The sequence below is a fragment of the Pogona vitticeps genome, chromosome 11 (genome assembly GCF_051106095.1).
Source record: "Pogona vitticeps strain Pit_001003342236 chromosome 11, PviZW2.1, whole genome shotgun sequence".
NCBI lineage: Eukaryota > Metazoa > Chordata > Lepidosauria > Squamata > Agamidae > Pogona > Pogona vitticeps.
The window spans coordinates 14,306,110-14,326,691 of NC_135793.1; the positions used below are offsets into that span (position 1 = coordinate 14,306,110).

Here is a 20,582-nt window from a genome sequence, read left to right on the forward strand (position 1 = left end):
GGTGCCTTTGGAGGTCTCTGGAGACCTCCTGGTGGTCCGATCGTAGTGGTGGGGGACCCCCAGGAGGTCTCCGATAATAATAATAATAATAATAATAATAATAATAATAATAATAATAATAATAATAATAATAATAATAATAATAATAATAATAATAATAATAATAATAACAACAACAACAACAACAACAACAACAATAACAATAACAATAATAATAATGTATTGTCATTGTAAGTATATACACAGTATACCCATACAACGAAATTCACAGACACCCAGAGACCAGACACATGCACACACATAAAATTCCCCAAACACTCCCCACCCACTAAAAGTCCCCCACTAAAAATACAAACATCTACACCGCAGGCCAAGTAACACAGTCCAACTAATTATTCACTACTGGTGGTCTTTAAGCTCATTATTAATTGCAATTATAGCTCTGGGATAAAAACTATTGAGAAAACGTGTGGTCTGAGTCTTAATTGTTCTATATCTTCTGCCAGACGGTAACAGTTCAAAAAAGTTATAAGCAGGATGGGAAGAGTCTCTCAGGATGCTATGTGACTTCCTCAGACAGCGGGATGTGAAGATGTCATCCAGGGTTGGTAGCTGGAGCCCGATGATATTCTGGGCAATTTTAATGGTTCTCTGTAGAGCTTTTTTGTCCGCTACAGAGCTACTCCCAAACCATGCCAGAATGCCATAGGTTAGGACACTCTCAATGGTGCTACGATAGTATGACAGAAGTAAATGCTGAGATAAATTTAACTTGCCGAGCATTCTCAGGAAATACAGCCTCTTCTGTGCCTTCTTCATTAGCATGTTGGCATTTATAGTCCATGAGAGGTCCTCTGAGATGTAAGTACCCAGAAATTTAAAGCTACCAACTCTCTCCACTTCCTCACCGTTTATGTACAGTGGCAAATGTACATTTCTCTTCCTTCTAAAATGAATTATGAGTTCTTTAGTTTTTTTGATGTTAAGTGTGAGATGATTTTCTTTACACCCAGGGCTTCCCTGCTGCCATCGAAGACCTCCTGGGGGGTCTGATCGTAGCAGCAGGGAAGGAATTTTAAATTTCCCACCCTTCTCCACTGCTGTGATCGGACCTCCAGGATGTCTCCCAGGGCTTCCCTGTTGCCATCCTTGTTCTTTCTTGATGTACTTCATTCTAGCCTTAATACACTCGAACAAGCTTTCTTTAGCCATGATCGGTGCCTTTGGAGGTCTCTGGAGGCCTCCTGGGGGTGTGATCATGGAGGTGTGGGACCCCAGGAGGTCTCCAATGGTGGTGGGGAAGCCCTGGGAGATCTCCCCGGGGTCCCCCGTCACCATCAGAGATCTCCTGGGGGTTCCTTTTCCTAGCCGTTGGGGCAAAAGAGCAGCCTCTTCTCCACCAACAGCTTGAATGGAACAAAAAAAGGGCAGGGAAAATTTGAATTTCCCACCCTTTTCCCCTGCCATTTTTTGTTCGTAGGTCACAAAAAATTGCATCGACCTGTGAATGGAGCCATTCGTAAATCAAAATGTTCATAGGTAGGCCCGTTCGTAAGTAGAGGTTCCACTGTACTAGTTCCCCTTTATTTGGCACTAATCAGGCCTTATCTTGAGTACTGTGTCAAGTCCTGGACACCACATTTTAAGAAGGATGCTTACAAATTGGAGCAAGTTCAGAGGAAGGTAACAAGGATGATCAGGGGACTGGAAACCAAGTTCTAAGAGTAAAGAATGAAAGAACTGGGCATGCTTAGCCTTGAGAAAAGAAGACTGGGGGGATATATGATAGCACTTTTCAAATATTTGAAAGGCTGTCATACAGAGGAGGGGCAGCATCTGTTCTTGATTATCCCAGAGTGCGGGACATGCAATAATAGGCTTAAGTTACAGGAAACCAGATTTCAGATAAATATTACGAAAAAAATTCCTACCTTTAAGAGTAATATGACAATGAAGCCAATTGCTTCAGAGATGGTGAGCTCCAACAGTTGGAGGCATTCAAGAGAAACTTAGACAACCATCTGCCAGCAACAGTTTGATTTGGATTCCTGTGTCAAGCAGAGGGTTGGACTCAATGGCCTTATAGGTCCCTTTCAACTCCATTCATTCTATGATTCTAATCTAATTCCCTCTCCCTGAAGGTTTTATGAAGTCCTCTACATTCGGAGGAAGCTGTTGGGGCAAAAGGATGAGGGATGTCTTTAAGATCTCAAAACTGCTGCCATCTGTAAAATCATCCAAGTGATGGCAATTGTGAGAGCCCCCACTGTCTCAAATGGAATGAATGGAGGTTCCATAAAAGACTGAATATCAGGAAAAACCTTTGGAGGAAAAAATTGGTTATTTTTATTTCCAAATAATTATAACTTCTTATGAGGTTATCAGCCTGTACAGGATTTCAACCAGTGTGATGGTAGGCACTGGCTTTGTTTCCTTCAAAACTTTGATTTGGAAAATTCATAGAGCATTAATTTATTCGTGATCATGAGCCAAGATTATTATATGGAACCTCTTTTCAGAGGAAGTGGATACAATCCTATTACGTTTTTATGTCTATCTAATCCAACTGACATAACTTTCATAGTGAATTTGCTTGGTGTGCAACAGAAAACACCCATAGTGACTTCCTAACATGCCACTATTTGCTTTTGGATTTTATGCTGATTGATTTACGCTGGTATAACTAAGAGGATTATGGCCAATATACTCCCTGATACCGAGAGATTTTGGGAATACTGATTTCCTCCCATCAAATGTATAGTTTCCAAATTCGGTCCCTAGGTTATGAAACTTTCTTCCCAGGCATATATACTCCACAAAGCCATGGCACTTAAAAGTCTTTGAGATTTCACCTTACAATCAAAAGGCTTACAATGCAGGTCATACAGATAGTTTTTGAAAAAAAGAAGGAAATGCATTTACCCTATCTGTACTTCACCCAGTCTGTAGTCAGAAACCTGTAGATTTTCAGGGAACCAATGGTTGTCTGTCAATGCCAACACTGACAGAAATCAAGTTGTTTTCAGGAAAAGGGACTTCTATGCCTGAAGTTCTCTGACAGAACAATCCTTTTGATGGTTTCTACTCCTTCCATAAAGGCTATTTAGCTGCAGAAATTTGGTATTGCCAGTACTGCTGTTTTCAAAATTAATCATTTCAGCTGGAACAGGTTAGCAGAAACACCTTATTCAGTTAGATGAATTTGGGGTCTGTCTTTGCTAGTCAAAGTCATCATGAGGTTGAGACCATGCATGAAAGAAGCTCATCCAGGACATTGTTTTACAAGCATCTGTGCAATGTGGCCTTTTCATGTAATGATTTGGATCAAGACTGGACACTGTCCACAGAAACTCACTCCTACTTTCCTGAAACAGCAGGGTTCTCCTTAGAGCCTCAAGCATTGACCTTGCCTGACCTGGTTGAACTTGAAAGCTGCCAGTATCACAGCATGAAACTTTAAAGCCAGAGGCAAAAAGAGAAAGGGAAATTTCTGACACAGCTAGGATTTATACTTTCAGTCTTAGAGCAGTGTCAGAGGGACAGACTGGCCTCTTAGAAGGACACCTTTCACAAGCAATTTCAGCTTGGCAGTTGATGATGAGAGAAATGATTTTTTTTCTTGTCAACCTGTTCACTCAAGAAATAATAATGGTGCCCTTTTTTAAAGAAAAAATTACCTAAGTAATCAGACAGTGCTGAGAAGAAGTGGTAGGGTAAATCTGTTGCCAAGTTTGCACTTCTTGGATTGATAAGCCAAGCAGAGTGCAGTCACCTTTCAGTATTCATGTTTCTCAGATTGTTGCCATGTAATTCTCCAGAGGACAACAAAAATATATAAGTTAGGGGAATATCTGGACAAATGTGCATATTAGAGGGCAATGCATATATTAATGAACAAAATGCACAAGCAACATTGTACTTAGGAAAACTATAATAAATGTAGAACTCCCTATTTAGGCAGGCACAATGGGGAATTGGAGTCCCAACTACCTACGAATGTCACGGCACTATCCAAAAGTCAAACTTTTGTCCAGAAATTCATACGTTAGGCACAATTGTGTACAAAATTGAATATATGAATACATTAGAAAGATGCATACATACATTAATGTTCATAATAATACAAATATAAATTAATATAAATATCCATATAGGCTTTTCTTTTTCTAAACAGACATAAATGGATGAGGAAATGAGACCAAATGAGTTTAAGATGGGCAGAGTAAGAAACTGAGAGCAACTAAAATGGTCAGATCTTTTCTCCGCACCTTCCCTCTTTTGAAGAGGTGTTACAGAAATGCAGTTTGCAGTAAAAACTGGAACTATAGCAAAACTGTCATTTCTAATGAGAAAAATGACATCAACAACAGTGCCATCTATTAATTCTCCTGTGACTCTCAAGTCTTGGTGAGTAAAAGAACAAAAGCAGCACTCTAAGAAATTGTTACTCTAACACATTGCCCAAGAAGCAAATAAAGGCTGCCTCTTGCTCTTGAACAGTGCCTCTTTTGAACAGCAACTCACTATGCAAAACAACAGGATGTGGGGGAGCTATTTCTAATTTTATATTACAAACCAGATCTTTAGAAAACCTTGGACTGTGACTACAACTGTACAAGAACAGCAGTTTTTAACCTTTTCTTTGCCACAGACCTCCTTTAAGCATCTTTTGTTGCCACAAGCCACCAAGACTTTTCCTCCATGTTCTGTAAAAGTGGCCGTGATTAGTTGGGAAGGAAAATAACAGCAGACAGCAACACAATTATTGTAGCATTTTACACTTGGTAAAAACTGAAATACCTAAAGTGCATCAAATATTTAAGGTTTCTCATGAACAGTCTCATTGACATATATTCCTTGCTATGATGGCAAAACTTTTTAAGATGACTGAAAGAAGCTTCGTTTTGCTTTGAACAGGATGAACCCTCGTCAACATCATTAATTCTTTTATGTTTCAGATTCAGCCAGTGATCCATTCTGAGGCTCAGCCAAAATGTATTGTTACGAAATTCACTGCAATAATATCGAAAAGTCACTTTACAAGACAATAACCAAATGGTTTTATAAGCAGAAATTGAAGAAACATGATCACGAAGTCCATCTGAACACTCACTCACACTGACACTGACTGACTCCAACTCTCTTCCTCTCTTCTTTCTGCACAGTACCAAGAAATGTCACCTGCTCTGTCATCCACTAAGCATCATTCACTTACCTGTTCTCACCGTGTGCAGAAATATCAAACAGTTATTTGCTATCAAATAACTGTTTTCATAACCAAGTTTTACTTCTGCTTGTTTTTAATGGAGGTGGTAGGTTAAAAAAGCCAAGTTTTACACAAACAAGCAAGGGAACTTAAGATTTTGTTCTACGTTTTCTTTTCTTTCTTTCTTTCAAATATTTTTATCCCACCTTTTTCCTTTAAAAAAACCAAGGTGGTTTGACCATTAAAAAGACAACATGTAGAAGCTAAAACAATTCATTTGTTCTTTCTTTCCCTCTGTGTCTGGTTTGACTTTTTTGACTGCTCGTGGACTTTGGCTTTGGATTAGACATGGGATATTCATATTTGTATCCCTGGGGATACGAATATGAATACCAGCACCACAGGTGACTGGGAAAACCGGAACCACCACCACCACCACCTCGCACCCAGCTGGCAGGTCCACTTACTACTTGCTGCATGGCCAGCATTGTTCTCACTGCATTAATCTGGGAAGCAGTCCAGCCAACGCTTCCCCACCTCCCTGCACAGCCAACCACTTCAGGATGAAGAATCTCCCCACTCAGCTGTTGAGCGGTTGGCTGTGCAGGGAGGCAGAGAAATGTCAGCAGGGATGCTTTCTGGATTAGCCCAATGAGAACAACACAAGCCATGCATGCCATGCTGCGGGTGGCAAGTACACTTGCTGATTTGGCAGGGAGGACCTGGTTTTCCCAGGGAACCTCAGCTTTCATTGAAGTGTTTCCAGAACATGTAAACATTTACTAACAACTCCCAGAAACCTGTTGCAGCCTTGTTGGTTGGGGAAATCTGGGAACAGTAGTCTAAAAAGACACATTTACAGGATCCATGAGGTTGAACCTCACCTGGCTCAGCTGGAAGCTAACATGACTGAATGCCATTGCACGGAAGATGTTCCATGTGCATAGAAAAAATGAGTATGCAGCCAAAGGGTTAAACAAAACTAGGTTTGGAAGAGCCAGATTGTAAGCCTAATGAAGCCTTGTGGAATCTGGAGATCATCTCCACCTTGTCTATGTGAAATTGTTTCACTTCCAACTTGAGAGAGAGAGAGAGAGAGAGGACAACAAGGGATGCCTTGTCAACAGGTCGAGTCCCAGGATATCGTAAGAAGCTTCAGCTCACAAACTACATAGTTTGGGAAATGTGATGGAAGCTTGGAGGAGTATTGTCTTAAATTCAGAGCTGGGAAAGAGATAAGATAATAAATGCACATCACACAATATATGTCCTCTTGTAACCTACTTTAAATGTCATCTAACACTTGAGGCAGATAACTCTTAAGACAGTATGCTAATTCTATATCATAATCCTAAACTACAGCAGGATTAATGATGGCATAAGCAATGTTCACACAGCACGTTATAGAAATGTCAGCAAAAGATGTAGCACCTGCTTCCTTTACTGCATAAATGCTCAGCTTATGAATAAAGTGACTTTATATGGATGCCAAGCATATAAGAACATGACAGGCTAAACTATTATTTGATAATATGCTGGATTTACTATGCAAAACAAATACCCAATAGAATAAAAACGTAAGTATGATTTAATTTAATTTGGGCAAAAATACTTTTTTTACTCTTACTAATACTTATTGGCCCCGTTTGTTTTCATAAAGAATTAGCAATTTACTGCAACATCATTTGATATGTGTGTGTCTTCAACAAAGACATAAAAGACTGTCTCATTGTCTACTCTTGGCACTGGCAGCTCTTCATCACTTCTACTGCAATTTCCATCTAAGTCAAAACACAATGTTTGTGTACATGTACAAAATGGTGACATGTCAAATATGTCACCAAAATAATTCAGACCTTCAAAAAGCTTCTGGTTTCTGAATTTTGGATGTTGTCCTTTCACAAAATGACACCACACAAGGAAACTCCCAGAAGCTAACTCCCTTTTTCATCAATTAACCACTTCCCTTCCAAAGACAAAGCAAGTGTCAGGACTTTCAATAAGTGTGAATGGCAGTGAACAGAAGAGGGTATCCTGTAGACCATCTTGACTGTTGCCATTGGTGTATTCAGGCTGCCTTTTGTTATGTAAACCATAGCATCTTTTTTCCTGCTGGCATTATGGGCACGCTATTTTGCAAGAGTACTGAGCCATTTCCTGGCTTTTTGAATTGTGGTTAGAGAAGCACAATATCCCACACTCAAAAACTGGAGGGTTTTTGAAGAATTTAATTTTGTGGCTTTTTAAAATGGGAGTTTAAATATACATACGAAACACACAAATTCCAACAGAATTTCCACCCACATTATCTGTCCAATGGTTACTGGGAGAAGACAGAAGTGAGAACAGCTAGGACATGGCTGTAGTTCCTCTGTGCCAAAATATTTTGAAGGGCTGTTTTGACTTAATGAAATGATGATGCAAAGGTGTGAGTAAGTACAACACAGTGGGGAAACATGCAAATTCATTAATCTGCCGTGCTCTGGTCCACGGGGTCACAAAGAGTCGAACACTAAACAACAACAATCTCAGGTCAGTTGACGCAAGGGGCTCAAATGGGACCCTTGTAAGGTGTCAGAGGACTAATGTCCTTGATCATTGAGGAGATGGGGGACATATGTCAGGATACATGTGTGACAGTTCTTTGAGGAAATGTTTCACAATAGGGTGCCTGAAAAATTTAGCTGCTAAAGAGGTTGGTGGTTGAGAGGCCACAACTGTCGAAAGGTAAACTTTGAGCGATGAAGGAGAAAGGCATTTAGTTTTTAGTTGCAACAGAAAACAAAGAACAGGGGTGAGGGCAGAGTTAATTGAGGATAGTAATGATGCTGTAGTGAATGATTGGTATTTTTTCCATTTATACATTTAGGCCTTCATAGTCAAGGTTTTTTTTCCATGACGAAGGATATTAATCAGGGAGGCAGAATCCTCCATGCTGAGAGATGAAAGGCAGGGAGATTTGAGCAGAGAATTCGATTTTTGTCTTGTGTAAGCAGGTGAGGCAGGCAGGGCAGGTGATAAATTTTGGAAGTTAGCTGGTGGAGAATTGGGAACTGTGGTTGTTGCAGCCACCAAGGAGCTATTAGGACTGCATTGGGCCTGTCCTGTTGAAGACGAACTACGAGCTTGTGCAGAAGTGGAAATGGTGGAAAGAGGTAAGTGACTGATTTGGGTCAACGGCCAACAAAGTCATCGCCGTGGGAGTTCTTGATGACTCCTGCGTGGGAACAGTAATGTTTGCACTTCCAGTTTGTTCGGGAAGCAAAGAGGTTGATGGTGAGTGTGCCCCAGTGTGTGCATAGAGAGAGAAAGACAGTCCAATCTAGTTCCCACTCATGGACCTGAGATTCTCTGCAACTGAGTAAATCTGTCAGATTGTTGTCCTGACCGGCTACACGGATTGCAGTGAGACATATGTGATGGGAGAGGCACCATCCCCACAGGTTGACAGCAAGATATAGGAGACGTGGGGAGTCAGTGCCCCCTTGTTTGGGAATATAGTACGTTGTGATGGTGTTGTCCATGGCTATTTGAACCATTTTGCCAATAAGATGGTTCTTGAAAGCCTTGCAGGCTTTTATTACTGCTAGTAGTTCTAGCTCGTTGATATGGAGCATTATTTCTCTTCACGCCCACTGGGCATGGATTTGTAGGAATCCTGGGCAACCCAGCCATCTGTGGTGATGTCATTCCACTCAGGTAAGTGCTTCCAGAGGGCAGGGGGAGATGTGAGAGGTTGTGTTGGGATCTCAGCCAACTGGATGTCAAACCTAATGTTTAGGTTTGCGGTCATTTCGCCTGGTTGTAGTTTGCTGCTGAGGTTTGGCTCGGTAAGGTTATTGTTTATAGTAAGGCCCATTGGATGTTTGCCTCTGAGGTTCTTGCTGGAACATTTGATAAGAGGTGTAAGGGCGGTGCCATTGAGTGTGTTGAGGGCATTGTTGGTATGTGGGGTAGACTGCCCCCCCAATGCCTGGCAGCTATTCTCTTTTCTGGACATTCTCTAGAATGTCATCCATCTCAGCATTGAAGAGGCCTACTCCATCGAAGGGAAGATCTTCAGTGTGTGCATGGGCATCCTCTGTGAGACCAGCAGTTCTAAGCCAGGAAGTGCTACAGAGGTAGCCATAGATATTGATGTGGCATTGACGGTGTGTCTAATAGCTAGCATCTGTTGCTTAGCTACCAAGAGACCTTCTTGTGGGAAGGTTTGGGCCAAGATACTTTTGTCTTTGGGAAGTGAATTAATAAAGGTAGACATATTGTCCCAAAGAAAACATTGTTAGGTGCCCATAGCTCCTTGATAATTGGAGACCCTCATAATAAAAGCAGTGGAGGAATATAGCTATCTGCCCATTGAGTCGATACACCTACTATCTTTATTAGGTGGTATTAGAACCTGTTGATGTCGAGAGCAGGATTATGAAGCCTCGACAAAGATGGAATCAGGAGCAGGTTGTTTTTGCAAAAAGATAGCATCAGAGTCATGCACTCGATAGAGGTTGTCGATGTGCCTCAACACTGTGTGTGGTGAAGCTGGTTTGGTCCATCTACAGTAGCTGTGCTAAGGAGAGATGAAAGCATGGAGATATGGACTGGTGTGGTAGTGTCCTTGGAGATGGGATCATGAAGATGATTGGATGGCTCAGTAGTAGGTCTGTGGATTTGTCATTTGAGGAAAATAGCCATATGAACCATTAGCTGAGCATAGGTTTGAAAATCTTCAGCCAGTGATGGAGGGTCTGTGCCTGCTAGGTTGGATTCTGGAGATGTTAGAAGTACCAATGGTGTTTGAGGCATGGAACTATGATACAACAGTTCGGCATCATGCCGTGAGTCAATCAACATCGGTGTTGAAAGGTTGGTATTTGAGCTATTGTCAATGTCGAGCTGTCGACATTGAAGGTGACTCAGTCGACAGTGGTTGATATGGAGGGCTGTTGATATTGATAGAGTCGGCATGGAGCTGGTGTAGATATGGAAGTTGTTGTTGGTGCCGAGACGGCTGACAAGATGGCAAAGGTGTCAATGGACCACAGTGGATGACAGTGGAATAGACAGACGCTGGTGATGCCGAGCAGGATGAGTGGTCACGGTCATCCGGATGGGCAGGAAAGTAATAGTTTGCCGGTGCCATGAACATGACCGGAGCCGAAGAGTGTCTAGGTCTCTTAGGCGCCAGCTGATAGGAGGCATCTAGTAACTCTGGGCAATCATGGTGGTAAGATCGCTTTGACATCGAAGGTTTCCTTGTAGGGACAAAATGCTCTGGTGCCGGCGCCAAACCCGGGAAATCAACTGGTGGGTAGTGCTTAGCAGGTCTCTCCATTAGGCATGGATCGGGGCAAAAGGCATCCCGATGATGGTGCTGGGTGTAAGCCATGTCTACGCAAGAAGGCAAGCAGACACTTTTGTAAGATAAGTGCCTCTTTTGATGTGCCGGAGACTGAGGTGGCAGGTCTACTGGGGCAGAGTAAGGCACAGTTTCAAGCTGCATTTTGGTGTCGTGGATGTTCGGCAAAGCAACAGGTGAAGACTCACATGTTTTCCAAAATATGTCCCTTTGGCTTTTGAAATAAAAAAAGTAAGAGGTTGAAATTTGTGAAGAATGTCACTGGAAACCAAGGTCAAAATCATCCATACTATGTGAAAGAAAGACAGGGATAAAAATCAATTCATGTGAAATGTGGTGTTGCAGGAGAGCTATACAGTTACCACAGGCAGACAGAAAAGCAGAAAAGTGGTTGATCAATCAAGTCAAGCCTGAATCTCACTAGAGCAAAAATAAGTCATCGGAACCTATGCACATATAATGGAAATACAGAAGTGACAAGAGTAGACTATATTGCTGGGAAAACTGGGGAAGTCATAACATCAGATAGATTGACTCAACAGAGGAAGCCACAGCTGTTTGTTTGCAAAATCAGAGCAGAACTTCACAGAAAAGACAATATTGCTTGGGGTGGCAATGGGAAGAGAGAACAACCTGTAAGATGTTCCAGTTCCAGTTCAAGTTTATTGTATTAGCTAAAAGCCATCACAATTGTTTAAAATACAGATATGGTCAATTAAAATCATGATAAAACCACAGACATATAAAATAATAAGAGACCCTTCATAACTGAGAATCTCCCACACAATTGATAGCAATGGCTTTCAGAAAATTAGCCCGAATATTTCTGGCTGCTTTTGCGAATAGCGCTGTTCTATACGTAACATAAGGATCACAGTCCAGGAGTAACCTAACCACCTTTATCTGAGGGCTTTCCTCCTGTAGGCCAGCCAGAATGTTACCCAGGAGCTTTTCTCGGTGGTTCTGATATACTGTAACTGACAATAGAGTAAATAATGGAGAACATCCTCTATCTCACCTGCTCCGCAGATACACAGCCTTAGATGTTTAGGGACATTCATATACCTGCCATCTAAGACAGTGGTTGGCATGGTTTGGAAGCGGAGTTCTGTGAAAGCAGTTCTCAAGGGGGCAAAAATAAGTGTCTGTAAGTATTGCGCCCTTGAGTGGTTTGCTTTCAACAGATAGTACCAGTGTGAGAAACCTGAAGATTGGATTAAGGCCAGGTCCTGGTCGTTATCCAGTTTATAGAGCCAATCTCTCAACATTCTTTTAACCCCAGAAAAAATGAAAATATCTGTGGAGAGGGATTTAGATTTTAGTAGGGTTTGAACTAAAGTTGCCCAGCCACCACTTTTCCATTGCTCTACCATACGTTTGGGTAGGCGGTGGTCGGGCATGTCCATCACCCTCTTATAGTAAGAGAGTATAGCTAAAATTGCCCTAGCTTTGATGGATACCATACCTATCTCTGTTCTAAGATAAGCTGCTGGAGTCCCCTAGGGTGCCATGAGGATGTGTCTCTGAAATTTATTCTGTCCTACTTCAAGATGATGTATGTTGTTCTGATTCATACCCCAGATCTCAATTCCATAAAGCATATGGGAGATGACCCTCCCTGAAAATACTTTTAAAGCTGGAGTTACTAGTCTGCCACCTTTAGAATGAAAGAATTTGACCAGAGCATGGCTAAATTTCTGAACCGATATTTTCATGCTCTGTATCTGGGATTTCCAGCAGTTTTTCTCATCGAAATGCGTACACTCCCAGATATTTGAAGGTCTGGACTTGTTCTATTTTGTTTTCGCCTATAGTCCAGTTGAACTTAGGGGGATGCTTTCCAAAAATCTCAGAGAAGAGAAGAGGAGTTTGTGCTGCAGAAACCTTCCGCCTGAGAGCTGAGCAGCACTTTATAACCAATATACTCCCCCTCGCATAACATCAGACAAGGAGCCTAGAAGTCAAGGTGCCGGCGGCTGGAATGTTAATGTTTATCTTCTTTCCTTGTTATTAAACATTCCTGCAAGAAACTCTGATGTGAGGCTCTTAAGGAACCATCTGTGCATTACCAGTTTTAAACCCTGTCAAAGAATATAATTTAAAGAATTAACCAGAGGCCAACAGCAATCACTAACATACTAAATAAGACTCTGACCAGCTAACCGCTAAGACTTCAACTGACCACCAAGAACGATAGGGATAGACAAAGAGCAGGCAAGCCCCAAGCTCCACTCCCTCTATGTTTTTTACTTATTTTTTATCTATTAAGCTTTTAGAAATAAGTTTTTTATTGCTTGCAGCTTTTATTATTCAAGGGTCAGCTGCTGTCACCTGCTTATCATTGTTTTACTGTGATTTTAACTGCTTACTCCATTAACAAACCACTTTCTTCAAGTTGCTCGCCGTCAAAATAAGCCTTTTTCTGAATGCTGAAGTTTTAATTTTTTAAAATATATTTTAAATTTTTTAATATATTTTTAAATCCTGTTTTAAATATTTTGTATTTTAACTGGAGATTGTTGTCAGTGAGAGGAGCAACTTGCCTTGAATCTGCAATCAGCAAATTCCCAAATTCCTACCGAACTAAAACACAGGGTAATTAGGGAGAATGGGAAATAAACGTCATAGATCAAGCCCAAGTTACCACCCAGCTAAAGCAGCGAAGCAACTGAAAATAGATAAGCTTCTAACAACCAACTGCTCAGTGAGTAACTTAGTTGCTGGACCCCCCCCCCCCCCATAGCCCTAAGCAACCAATCTGTAACATTGGAGGATGAAACACTTTTAACCATTGAGGGGCAAGATACTGAATCCTCCCTGCACACCCCCTATTAAGGCTGTTTCAAATGCTGCTATCGAACACTTGCCCAACCATCTAGCAGAACATTGTTTGCTCACAGCTCAAACCGTCGACGCAATATTTAATAATCTACAAAGGGTGTGTCACAAAATGAATGCAGTTGAATTTGCTTTGGGGAAACTCACGGAATCACTGACCCAGGCACTAAGAAACCCTCAATTAAAGAGGACAAAGGCTAATAGAGTTTTGCCAAGAGAACAAGCTGGTCATCACAAACACTCTTTTCCAACAACACAAGAGGCGACTCTATACATGGAAATCACCAGGTGGGCAATACCGAAATCAGATTGGAGGGGCAATTATTGTGGGATGATTTCAAGGAACCCACTGCCCACACTCCTCACTATAGCTGCTCTGCCATGCTATCCTTTGTTTTCTCTGCACTAGAGTGTCCAAGAGTGAGCAGATGGTGGAGAGGCTATGAATCCTGGCAAGGATCCTCTCACCCTTCCAACAATTTGTAAGGTAGGGTGTGCACCATGGTTCAATATGTAACATTTTGCTTCCCTTCTCCTCTCTGCTATTTCTAAGGCCTCGTTGGACAGCCACTTTGCTTTCTTGCATTTCCTTTTCTTTGGGATGGTTTTTCGTTGCTGCCTCCTGGACAATTTTACGAGCCTCTATCCAAAGTTCTTCAGGCACTCTGTCCACCAAATCTAATTCCTTAAATCTGTTCTTCACTTCCACTGTGTATTCATAAGGGATTTGGTTTAGATTATACCTGAGTGGCCCAGTGGTTTTTCCTACTCTCTTCAGTTTAAGCTTGAATTTTGCTATGAGAAGCTGATGATCAGAGCCACAATCAGCTCCAGGTCTTGTTTTTGCTGACTGTATAGAGCTTCTCCATCTTTGGCTGCAGGGAATATAATCAGGCCCCTCAATCTGCTTTTGGAAGGGGGCTGCATCCTGTAGAGTCCCAGTTCATTGGCTTGCTTGGTGGGCTTATTTTCCTTTTTTAAAAAGAGAGTACTTCACAGAAGTCTCAATTTGGAAATGAGGAAAGGAACACACACACCTTGCATGCCTAGTAGGTCCTTTGCCATGAGGGGACATCCCTCTCTCTCTCTCTCTCTCTCTCTCTCTCTCTCTCTGTCTGTGTGTGTGTGTGTGTGTGTGTGTGTGTGTGTGTGTGTGTGTGTATCTGGGGTGGCGGTGGAAAGGGGAGTTCCACAGGCTCTCTCCTTGCCATTCATGGGGGAGTTGGCAGAGACGACGTTTCCTTTCCACGGCGGCCAGGGGCTTCTCCCGCCCACGTGCCGCCACCCCTCCGCACTCCGCCCTGGTTCAGGGTTTCTGCGGCATCAGCAGGGTGCTGAGACCTGCTTGGGTCCCCGCTCTACACACGCACGCATCACATAGAGAAACACCTTTCCTTTTACCTGGGGAAATGTCGGCAATTGGAGAAAAGACAAGACACAGACAAACACACCGATTGACAAGACTGCGGGCGCGGCGACTACTGGTGGTTACAAAGGAAGCCGGCCGGCTGCCTGCCTGTCTAGGCGGGAAGGAGTAGGGCTAGCTAGGGAAAGAATCAAAATCAGCTGCCAGTCTTTCAGAGGTGCAGCTGTCCATCAGGTTTCCTCTGTGGATTTTCTGTCAGAATCGCTGACTCTCCCTCCTAGGGTGGACAGGAGGAGGGAAAGGGGACAGATTTTGATGGAAGGGAATCTTCCTTTTAAATTCTGTCCTCTTTCCATCATCCTCTCTAGGAAATGGCAGGGACTGATGATGGATCAACACTCTTGTCTGTTTACATGTTGCTCACTGGGCATCTTAATATTTCTCCCTCATCATCTGCTTCCTAACGGCAGATTTAGCCCAATAAGTGAATTAGTCAAACTGCCATGTTTATCCTATTTTAAATGTGAATGAATAATATGTAACAGAGATTTTTACATATAGCCTTTCCTTCTAATCCAACAACAGGAAAACTATCAGCTTTTGTATGACAAATTTAAATTCAGGGATCAGGCATGTCTCCAACAGTTAGCAAGGAGCAATGCCTCCCTATATCCTTGCTAACCCTACTTTTTAATGGCACAATAACTGCCTGATATGTGTGTAGCAAAATCCCTGTTCTGCAACATAATGGTGTTTGTTACTCCTTTACTCCCTCAGTCTAGTTTTTTCTGGAGTTACCCCAGCAGATATCTAACCTGCTTGGAATTCATTCATTTATATTTATTTTTAATAATCATATTACTGTGTGTTTTCTATGCACAGTCCACTACATCTACACCAACCTGAATTAATGAGCAAATTATTGCTATAATGTTACAGCTGTAGCAAAATTTTAGGAAACATCCCCCCCCCCAAGTTTGATGATGAGTTGCTCATGGATTATAGCATTCTCTGTTGCATGAGCTGTGCATTGCTTCTGCTTCCTACTTCATGTTTCCTGCCTTTCATAGCACTGTCTTTTCTGCGTGTTTGCTAAAAAATAAGTCCTTTCTGAGTTTAATGGAACTTATTTCCAAGCAAGTTTACAGCCTTGGTTCTTCTGAACAGTGGCTTATTCTACTGTAGGTAACTGTCAGAAACAAATAAATAAAAAGGTCTGCGCTTAAGATTAACTGGAAGTTACACTCAAAGAACAAGAATCCTTAATGTTTGAGCAAATATGACTGGGGAGACTGAGTAATTCAGCTATAATGCTATGTTCTGAGGTAATCTTATTTCATATGCAGAAGGGACAGGTCTTTGCTTTCAAAATAGATTCAAAGTTCAATCTTCGTAACATCAGTCTCAGACGAAATCGTACTTCTCTCAGAATATCATGCTGTTTATGGGACATGGAAAATTCAACCAAATTTATTTTCAGATCTGGCATTCTCAGCAGCTTGATCTGTTCTCAAATCCTTGTTTACTTAGCAGTTAAATGTGTGAAGTGATGTATTGAGAAAACAATATATAAAAGACGTATAAGTGTAAAAATAGAGAGAACCATGTCTGAGCCATTGTGGTGGATATGGAAGTTTTACCATCATAACTGTATGAGCCAGTCCCATTTCTAACAGGACTGATGTCACTAACATGTGGTAGAGAAGCTTGGCTTGGTGACTGCTCACCGGTTGTGGAGCTCCTTTTCAAGGGAGGTTGACACCATTATTTATGTCTTTCCACCAGTAAGCAAAGGCCTTTTTCTTTCAAGGCAAAACTCTAGCAGTCAATCTAGCTGACTGTAAAGGAGATTTATAATTTGTATTCATGCTGGCTTTCCCCCTGTTTTTTCCTGTTTGGTTTTCATTGCTTTTAAACATCTTCCAGAAGGTGGCGATTTTGCCCCCTCTGACCCCCAGGAGGGGGGCAGGGTGAGTCTCTAAAGGGTCCTGGAACACACCCTAGGACCCTTTGGAGGCTCACCCTGCCCCCCCCGCCGGGCCAGAGGGGGTGAAATCGGCACCTTCTGGGACTCTTTTGAGGCTTGGGAAGCTTCAGAAGAGTCCCAGAAGGTGGCAATTTTGCCCCCTCTGACCCCTGGGGGGGCAGGGTGAGCCTCCAAAGGGTCCTAGGGTGTGTTCCATAAGACGGACCTCTCCATAAGGTTCACCAATTTTTAGGAGAAGAAAACAGATTAATTTTTTTTCCTGTTTTCTTCTAAAAATTTGGTGCGTCTTATGGAGAGCTGTGTCTTATGGAGCGAAAAATACGGTAGCTCTTTGTTTAGCCTTCACTAAACAAAATGACACTGGGAGCAGGGTTAGCTGAAGAGACAGCCCTGTGATGTTTTAGATGGGTTGTGACATTGAAAGGAAAGACAGAGAAATCTCCTCTATTTTTATCTTTTATTTTAAATATTTTCTTAACTGACACTGAAATTCTAAAGTCATGCCAAGTTGATGCATTGCCATTTCAATATGCTACTTACTTAAAAATAAATACAGCAATTAAAAGGAAAGTCTCCTTAGCCACCCAATGAAGTCAGAGAGAAAAGGCAGAAAAGGGGGCTATGTTGACTACATGGGCTCTGCCCCACACAAGCTAGTGTAGCTCCAGCAGATCCCCAACTGATGAGAAAGGAGGGGGGAAGGGGGAGGCTACTTACATTCTGTCTCCTAACCTTCACCCCAATTATTTTCCCCCACACTGAAGCTGTTGTCTCCTTACTCACAAGTAAACTTGGTAAACTTATTCATGTGTAAGGTGGGTAAATCTTTCTGAGAGATCATCCCCAGCCACAAAGCAAAAACCAGTAATCTCATAGTTTAAATGAGTGAGCTTCTGAATATTTATTTTCTATTTTTAATATATATTTTAAAATATTTTTACAGGAAGGAACTAAATGTTTGGCCAGGAAAGAGTGAAATGTTTTCCTACATAGAGTCCACAGAATGAGGTAATGATTGACAGGGTCAAAAGTTCAGTCCTCTCTGGACTTTTAAGCTTTATCTTTACATTTAGAATGTTGGCAGCTTATAAGAAACTCAAATTCTTTTCTTTCTTTAAAGTGGCTAATTTGTAAGTCTGTATTAGAGCCATGGATGCCTGGATTCCATCTAAATAAAAACAAAAAAGGCTGGGACTAACTATTCTTTTTGAAGCAGGTTTGGTCTTTTCAAGGTATTTGATCTGTCTGAAAACTGCAAACACAAAGTTGTCAGTGTTTGTGCAGAGGGTGGTGGTGTAAAACAGTGTTATTTTAAAGAAATCATAACTGAGAAATCATTTGCCCAGGTTTCTCTAAATTTGGCTCAGAGCAAGAGCAAACTGCCTGCTATATCAGTGCCAAATTTGGTGCTGCTCCAAGGTTTCAAAGTTATATTCTTTTGTTTGGGGCACCCCTATTATTTTCTTTTACTAGGCTTATGGAATGCTGAATTGGGCTGTCACCCAATATCTATTGCTGCACTGATGTGCACCAATAATGAAAAGATGGTGAACCCTCCTTTATGGAAGATGAACTGCACAGACATTGCAAAATTATTCAGTCCTCAAATTTATTATCTCTATGCCAGAAGGAGAGGATAGAAAACACAATATTTTGTAAATGAATTGTATGGTGAAAAATCAGATTGCAGCTAGAAAGCACCTTACAGAGGCAGTGATTTTTTTAAAGTGATTGATGGATGATGTTGCTTTCTCCATCTAAGGGAGAGACCAATTAATAGTAGATTGTCTTGCTCTTGAAAGCTAGGCAGAAGGTTGTATTAGAGGAGAAAGCGGTATAGAACTAATCACGTAGATGGATTTTTCAAGAAAACTGGGGGCAGAAGTCATCAGAAAACCCTTATTCTCATTGCAGAATATTCTAAAAAAATTCCAAACCAATAGCCACTCAACTTTCAACGTAATCTTTTCAAGATACATACCACTTTAGGTGATGTTTATATCTTCCATTGAAGAAAAGCACTGGTTGGAAAAATCATCCTGATAAAATGTTTTCTTATAGTGGTTATAATTTTATTATTAAATGATATCTACCTTTTAATGAATATATATTGTTCAGAGGATCTACTTTCTCACACAGTAAATGTTCCATGTGCTAATCGTTGCCAATGAGTCTTAAATTTGTGTTTCCTAAAATTCCAGACTCATTTATAACAAACCAACCCTGTTAACAGGTTCCCCCCTCCTGTTCAAGCCGCAAAATGCTTGTTCTGAAGGTCAAAACATGTTGTAAAATCAGAATGAAAAACAATACATCCTGAAGCATGAAGTACTATAATAATAGCTGGATACGTTTGCATGGTGAGCAATATTAATTTTAATAACATTCCTCCACAGGTGCAAAAATATGCAGTCCCTCTTGATGTATAATTCAAGTCACCCTACAACATCTCCTGCTGATTGCAGAGTTAATAAGCACCAGCTCTACTGTACTTAAACAGATTGCTTAGCATTTTAGCCATGAAAAAAGTAAAGACCAAATCAAATTTCCATTTCCAACTAAATGGGAGGCTCATGCAAGTCTCCATTGGAGAAACAAGTCATATGTTTCAAACAACAGCCTCATGAAGAATGCCTCGCAAGGTCTCCTGAACAGAGAGCAAATATAAACTACAAAATGGACTCATAGGATGTTGTCGTGATGCAAGGAAGCGACTCCTTCATCACTGGGGTTCCTAAAGGAAGGGAATAAAGAGGAAAGGGCACATATATAAGGGTGCCTTGTCATTATTTCCCTTCTCTGATACAGTATATGTTGCTGATTGTCTCTCTAGGTACCTGGGCTTTTCTTTGCAGCTTCCACCATTTCCCCCCCAGCATCTCAACTCTACATTTAAGAGATTGTAGAGCTTCCTTATAAATGTCTCACTGTGAAGGAGGAGTAGATAAGGAGAGTGTGCCGTCTCCTCAGTTAAAGGAATATGTAACTGAGGAATCAAATGAGGGAACAGAAGAAGTGAAGGAGAAGATGATTGAGGACAAAGGAATAAAGACAGAGCTTTGTTTGGTTGAGGAAAGAGAGGGAATGGAAGGGGAGGAGCTAACATTGCCCCATGGGAGGAAGATAAAAGGAAAGGAAGGAAGGGAACGTGAGACAATTCCTTGTGCCTAGAGAAAGGATGAAAGAAGGAGGAGAGAAGGAATTGAGAAATGTGCGCAACCTGCTCAAAGATTTTTCCCAATCTGAGGGTAGGAGGACTGTTGCCAGACCCTAAATTAAAGAAGGACGAAGTGACTGAGTCCACAGAATGGACTGTGGTGGTGTTCCTGAGAGGTCAAGGTCACTGTAGGAAGGTAATTCGTCCAGATGCGATGTTCAACAATCCACCACTCGAGGGGGACTGGGCATGCCACCTGTGTTTTGGCACAATCTGCACGGCGAGGAGTGCGCCATTAAGGAAAATAACCAGCAAGGAGCGTTTTGGTCCTGCTCTGCCAGGACCAAACTCTTTGCTAAACATGTTACCAGATTCTTATGGACATTCACCTGAGTTAAGCTTCTTTTGAATCTATTCAAGTTGTTGTTAAGTCACCTGAAACTAAGTTTAATAAAAGTGTTAATGTTCAACATGAATCTTCGTGGTGTTTCCCCGTGCAAAAACAAGAGCTGCCTTTGAATTATACAGAACCCAATCACATTCACATTAAGGCAGAAAGGGGGGCTGTAACAAATGTCTCTCTTCCTGTCTATCTATTAACCGTATTTCATTCATCCAGAGCTGGTTCTATTATTAGGCAAAATATGGTGTCTGGCTCTGGTTAAATCTGTGGTG

At 41.5% G+C, this 20,582-nt stretch overlaps 1 protein-coding gene and 1 long non-coding RNA gene across 4 annotated transcripts in view; one reads left to right on the top strand and one right to left on the bottom strand.

The window, feature by feature from the left end:
• Positions 1–20,582, bottom strand: part of LOC110082622 (protocadherin-11 X-linked) — a 986,147-nt gene that overhangs the window by 177,744 nt on the left and 787,821 nt on the right. The gene's annotated exons all lie outside the window — the stretch shown is intronic.
• LOC140702292 (uncharacterized) lies at positions 1,169–20,580 on the top strand. Its single transcript, XR_012081407.2, has 4 exons — positions 1,169–13,685; positions 13,807–13,884; positions 17,694–17,758; positions 19,147–20,580. It is a non-coding gene; the product is annotated as an uncharacterized LOC140702292 (long non-coding RNA).